Source organism: Petaurus breviceps, unplaced genomic scaffold, assembly GCF_028583685.1.
Source record: "Petaurus breviceps papuanus isolate PSGF00001 unplaced genomic scaffold, PetGlider_PUasm1.0 37, whole genome shotgun sequence".
In the NCBI taxonomy this organism is placed as follows: domain Eukaryota; kingdom Metazoa; phylum Chordata; class Mammalia; order Diprotodontia; family Petauridae; genus Petaurus; species Petaurus breviceps.
In genome coordinates, this window is record NW_027186296.1 from 15639788 (window position 1) to 15645844 (window position 6057).

The window sequence follows — 6057 nt, forward strand, 5'->3', positions numbered from 1 at the left end:
TGGCACCAAACTGTACTAGTCATGTTTGTATTCTTCATTGTCATGTAGTTTTTTTTTAATGCCATTTTCCTATAGGAATGTCTTTGATAAAGAAAAATTATTAACTTTGTTAAATCTCAAAACCCTTGATTTCATATATTTTTAATATTTTGTGTTGCAAAACAGGAGATTCTCATAAAGCACTTCCACTGCTTTGAAATACAATGGTCATGTCTAAGAAAAGCATTTGCACAACTGATTGAATTGTGAGTTAACCTGACTTTTTTCATAGAATATCATTTTTACTTGAAAGAACAACTATAGTTATTCAGACTTGGGTATTTGGCAGACATATTTCTGAAAATGAATTCTGTCATTTCAAGAAAAATAACTCTCTGTTCCCAATGATAAAATTTCAAACTTTCAAATAAAAACTAGAATTCTGGAAAATTTGTATTGACTACCATGAGTCTGATAGCTTCTCAATACTTAAAAACCTTTCTGGTGATATTAACAAATGTGATTTTTTTGGATACTGTATAATGAATGTGTCAATATCTAGAAGATCTGCTTAACTGAACCATTATTTCCAAATGACCAATGTATGGTTATAAAATAACTCATGTATAAAAGACCCATTCAAAATTCAAGATAGAACCTGCCAAGATACATGAATAATATGAATACAATTACAAAACATTCTTAATACAAATAAAGAGATCTAAATAACAATAAATATTAATAGCTCACAAGTAGGCTAAACCAATATATTAAAAATGATGATACTACCTACTTATTCAGTGCCAAACCAATCAAACTAACAAAGAATTATTATTTTGGGGAGGGGGGTTGTGTTTTCTTTTTGGAGGACAATTGGGGTTACAGTGACTTGCCCAAGGTCACATGGCTAGTTTTTGTGTTAAGTGTCTAAAGCTGAATTTGAACTCAGGTCCTCCTGACTCCAGGGCCAGTGCTGTATTCACTGTGCCACCTAGCCGTCCCTCAAGGAATTGCTTTATAGAGCTTGAGAAAATAGTAATAAAATTCATCTGAAGGAACACAATGTCAAGAATATCAAAGGAATCAATGAAAAAAAAATAAATTTGAAGGCAGTCTAGCAGTACCAGAATTCAAACTATAATACAAAGAAATAATTGTTAAAACAATAGGTACTGGATAAGAAATAGAGTGGTCCATCAATGGAATAGATTGGGTACCAAATATACAAAAGAAATTGAACACTATAAACTAGCATTTGATAAATCCAAAGATCACAGCAATTTGGGCAAGAACTCACTATCTGACAAATGCTATTGGAAAAACTAAAGAGTCTTGACAGAAATTCATCATACAGCATCATCTCACACTGCATGCCAACATAAGCTCAAAAATGGGTACATGATTTAAACTTTAGGGTGATATAAGCAAATCTAGAGCATGGAAAAAAAATTACCCAGATCTATTCTATGGATTGAAGAGTTTGTGACCAAATAAGAGATAAAGAGGATTATGGGAAGTAAAATGGATAATTTTGATTACATAAATTTAAAAGGTTTTACACAAACAAAATCAATGCAGCCAAAAATTAAAAGTCTAGTAAACTGGGGGAAAAGGTTTATAGCAATTTTCTCTAATAAAAGCTTCATTTTTCAAAAATATATGGAACTGAGCCAAATTTATATAAAAAACATTCCCTGACTGATAGTGAGACAATAAAAATAGGCAGTTTTCAGAGGAAGAAATCAAAGCTATCAATAGTCATATTAAAAAGTGCTCTAAATTACTAATAGAGAAATATAAATTAAAACAACTTTGAAGTCCCACCTCATACCTATGCAATTGGCTAAGATAACAAAAAAGGAAAATGACAAATGATGGAGTGAATGAAGTGAAATAGATATGTGTTAATAGAGTTATTGAACTGGTCCAACCATTCTGGGCTATAAATTTGGGCTACAATGTGCACCCTTTGACCTAGCAATTTGACTAGTAGGTCTACACCCCAGAGATCAAAGAAAAAAACAAAAAACTCATATGTACAGAAATATTTATAGTAGCTCTTTTAATGATGGCAAAAAGAATTGGATATTGAAAGGATGCGTCTCAACAGGAGGATGGCTACATAAGTGAAGGATATATGAATATGATAGAGCACTTTTATGCTATAAGACATAATGAAGAGAATGGTTTCAGCAAAACGTTGGAAGACCTATATCTGATGCAAAATAAAATGAACAGAACCTGGAGAACAACGTACAAAATAACAGCAATATTATAAAGATAATTGTCAAAAACTTAGCAACTCTGATCAATGAGATGATAAATGACAATTTTAGAGGACTCATGAGAAAAAAAGGCTATCAGAAAAATAAAGGCTTACAGAAAGAGAACTGATGGACTCTTAAGTACAGTTTTAAACACGTTTTTTTCTCTTTATTTTTTTGTTTTTGTCTAGAAACACGGCTAATGTGGAAATGTTTTCTGGGGCTTTATATGCATAATGAGTGTCATATTTCTTGCTTTCTAAATAGGTGAGGGAGGGGTAGTGGGAGAAAATTTAAAACTGAAAATAAAAGCACTAATATTTTTTAAATGCAAGATAAACCAATGGATTTTAATGTAACAGTTCAGTGACATGGTTCCAGATTCTACAATGAAACTAACCTTTAAGAAACTATTACTTTGGGGTGGCTAGGTGGCACAATGAGTAAGATCGCCAGCCCAGAGTTGGGAGGACCTGGGATCAGTTCTGGCCTCAGATACTTAACACCCACACAAAAATAACTGGTCTTGTAACCTTGGGCAAGTTACTTAACCCCAATTGCTTTAAAAAAAAAAAAAAGTAACTATTACTTGTCAAGTTTTGGTATAGGATCAAAGAAGAATATCCACAATCATCTGAAAATACTATTCAAATGCACCTTTCTCTTGCAACTACATATTGTATATGGCAAAATTTTCTTCATATACTTCAAACAAAACAACATATTACAAAAGATTGAATGAAAAAAAAGATATGACAATCTAGTTGTCTTCAATTATGATATAGTTGCAAAACTGTAAAATAATGCCATGCCACTTTCTTCATCAATTTTTTTTTGTTTTGGGAAAGTCATTTTTCGGCTAAAATGTTACTAAACATGTAATAGGTTTATTATTTTTGAGTCCAAAATATTAAAATTTATCAGTTTTCATTTATAATATAGTAAATACTGATGAATATAATCAAAATATTCAAAATCTCTTTGAGATCCTTGATAATTTTTAAGAAACTAAAGGGGTCCTGAGACTAAAGGTTTGAGAACCACTGGCCTAGCCCTTTGTAACAGTCTTCCAATTAGACTCTTGGCTTTCAATCTCTGCTCTCTCCAGCTGATCTTCTAAAAAGCCCAAAAGACTAAGCTTCCTAAAGCAAAGTAGGACCCCATCCCTTTTCTGTTCAAAATCTATTGGTAGTTTCCTATTGCCTCCAGGATAAAATAGTAACTCCTTTTCATGGGATTTTAATTGCTTGCTACTTGGTTCTAGTCTACCTTTTCCAGGATTATTTCATATTATTCCCTTTCATACATCCTATATTCCAGCCCTAATTGGATATTTCATCTCCACCCTCTGCACAGGTTATTCCAAACCTATGAGGCCTCCCTGTTCTTCTTTCCAGACTCTGCTCTGATGTCTTCTACAGGAAGCCTTTTTCTGAAGACCCAACTGCTTAGTTCTTAGGCCTTTCTCTGCCTCCTCAATCACGAACCTTCTGACCTGTTCACACCCGGTAGCCTGCCAGTAGAATGAAAACTTGAGCATAAAGGACCTTTTGCAAAACTTTGTATTCATCCTCTTTACGCGGGGCCTTGGGACCGTCCGGTCGTGCTGCTGGTAAATATGGTAAGGCCCGAAAGGGTACAGTGAATTGGCCAAACACAGACGGAGCCTCTGATCCGACAGCTGAGTAAAGTTCCCATTTTAACTCAGGTTCACTGTAACCATGGCTCGTGGTCCCAAGAAGCATTTGAAGCGTGTAGCAGCTCCAAAGCATTGGATGCTGGATAAGTTAACAGGAGTTTTTGCTCCAAGACCATCAACAGGTCCCCACAAGCTGAGGGAGTGTCTCCCACTCATCATCTTCTTGAGAAACAGAGTGAAGTATGCCGTGACTGGAGATGAAGTAAAAAAGATCTGCATGCAGCGATTCATCAAGATTGATGGCAAGGTCCGCACTGATGTTACATACCCAGCTGGCTTTATGGATGTCATTAGCATTGAGAAGACGGGTGAACATTTCCGTCTGGTTTATGACACAAAGGGGCGCTTTGCCGTTCATCGTATTACAGCCGAGGAAGCTAAATATATATTGTGCAAAGTGAGGAAAATTTTTGTGGGTACAAAAGGTATTCCCCATCTGGTGACCCATGATGCCCGTACTATCCGTTACCCAGATCCTCTGATCAAAGTGAATGACAGTTCAGATTGATTTAGAGGCTGGCAAGATCACTGATTTTATCAAGTTTGATACTGGTAACCTACGTATGGTGACCGGTGGGGCTAATTTGGGTCGAATTGGTTTGATCACAAACAGGGAGAAACATCCTGGCTCTTTTGATGTTGTCCATGTAAAAGATGCCAATGGCAATAGTTTTGCCACCAGGCTGTCCAACATTTTTGTTATTGGCAAAGGTAATAAGCCTTGGATCTCTCTTCCCCAAGGAAAGGGTATCCGCCTTACAATTGCTGAAGAGAGAGACAAGAGATTGGCAGCTAAGCAGAGCAGTGGCTAAATGAGTGCAGATAAGGATTTGTAGGGTTTCAGTCAAGTTGAGATGTTACAGTTTTTAACAAAAAATGTGATTACCCTACAAAATATAAAATACACAAAATAAGAAATAGCTTAAACAACATGGTCTTATAAAATGAAATAGAACAAGCCATAAATGCCTTTCTCTTCTTTCCTTGGATTAGGGTACTGTGGGTATGAATGTTGCATAAAATGTTAGAAATTGTAGCTGTATCGCTTTTGCTTAACTGCTTTTCTTTGTTACATGGAATGGGTCTCTGATTGGCGGATGGGGAGAGGACATATCCCAAAATGGCTGATGTGAAAACAAAAGATATCAATAAAACTTCAAAAAAAAAAAAAAAACTTTGTATTCATGTATCTAGCAGAGGCCTGGACACAACAGACGCGTCCCCAGACCCCCAACAGGCTCTGTCCCACCCCTCCCCCCACGCCCCCCAGTCAGCCTGGCTCTCTCCCGGCCTCTCAGCCACAGCCTCAGCCCCGCGGCCTCTCGGACCTTCCATCCTTCGGACGGGAGGGTGACCCCAGGAAAGGGGCCTCAAAGGCCCCGGGGTTTACCTCCGGTGGCCCCCGGCCCTGCCTGTCAGGCCCGGGAGGCCCTGGAGCCTCCGTCCGGGGAGTCCAGCCCTCAGACTACAGCCAAGGACAGCAAGTGCCAGAGGAAAGCTTCAACGAGAAGACCCTAGAGAGGCTCAGAAAGAGCGCGGTCCTGGCACGGCGCCCCCTGGGGGCCTCAGGGGGAGCTACAGCTGCGGAGGCGCCTGCACGTGGCTCCAGCTCGGGAGAGGAAGTGTGGGTTTAACTTTGCAAATGCTCGTACTCACCCCCTGCAGGTGGAAAATCCTGGCACTGCCCTCTTCTGGCGTTCTCTTTCCCCTTGCCAGGCCATTGCAGAAATGACTAGAGCTATCGAAGTGGCCTGTAGAAAGGGGAGGTAGCAGGAGCCTAGGGCGCAAGTGGGTGAGTTGGTGGGGGAGGGATTCTAATGAACGCCATGCCTCCTCCCCCTCTCGCCCAAATAGCCTCTTCCCTAGTCCCCCGACTGGCAAGTCAGCTGAAACCACAAGTGCTAATTGAAGCACCTTTTCTGGGTGGGGGAAGGAATGAGAGGAGAGGGGTGCCACGACACTTCCACCCATCCCTAAATTAGCTTTGACAAACACCACCCAGGTTCCTTTGGGAAAGTGGCCATTATACTTTAAAGAACCAAAGCTTCTGCTCAACCTTAATAAGATGTTGTAGCAGCAAGCACCCCAAGCGTCCTCAGGGTTTGCAGCTACCAC

The 6057-nt window shown here is 39.0% G+C and overlaps 1 pseudogene; it reads left to right on the plus strand.

Annotated features, from left to right (window-relative positions):
• Window positions 1-3820: 3820 nt before the first annotated feature.
• Window positions 3821-5116, plus strand: LOC138168956 (small ribosomal subunit protein eS4-like; annotated as a pseudogene).
• The last annotated feature ends 941 nt before the right edge of the window (window positions 5117-6057 follow it).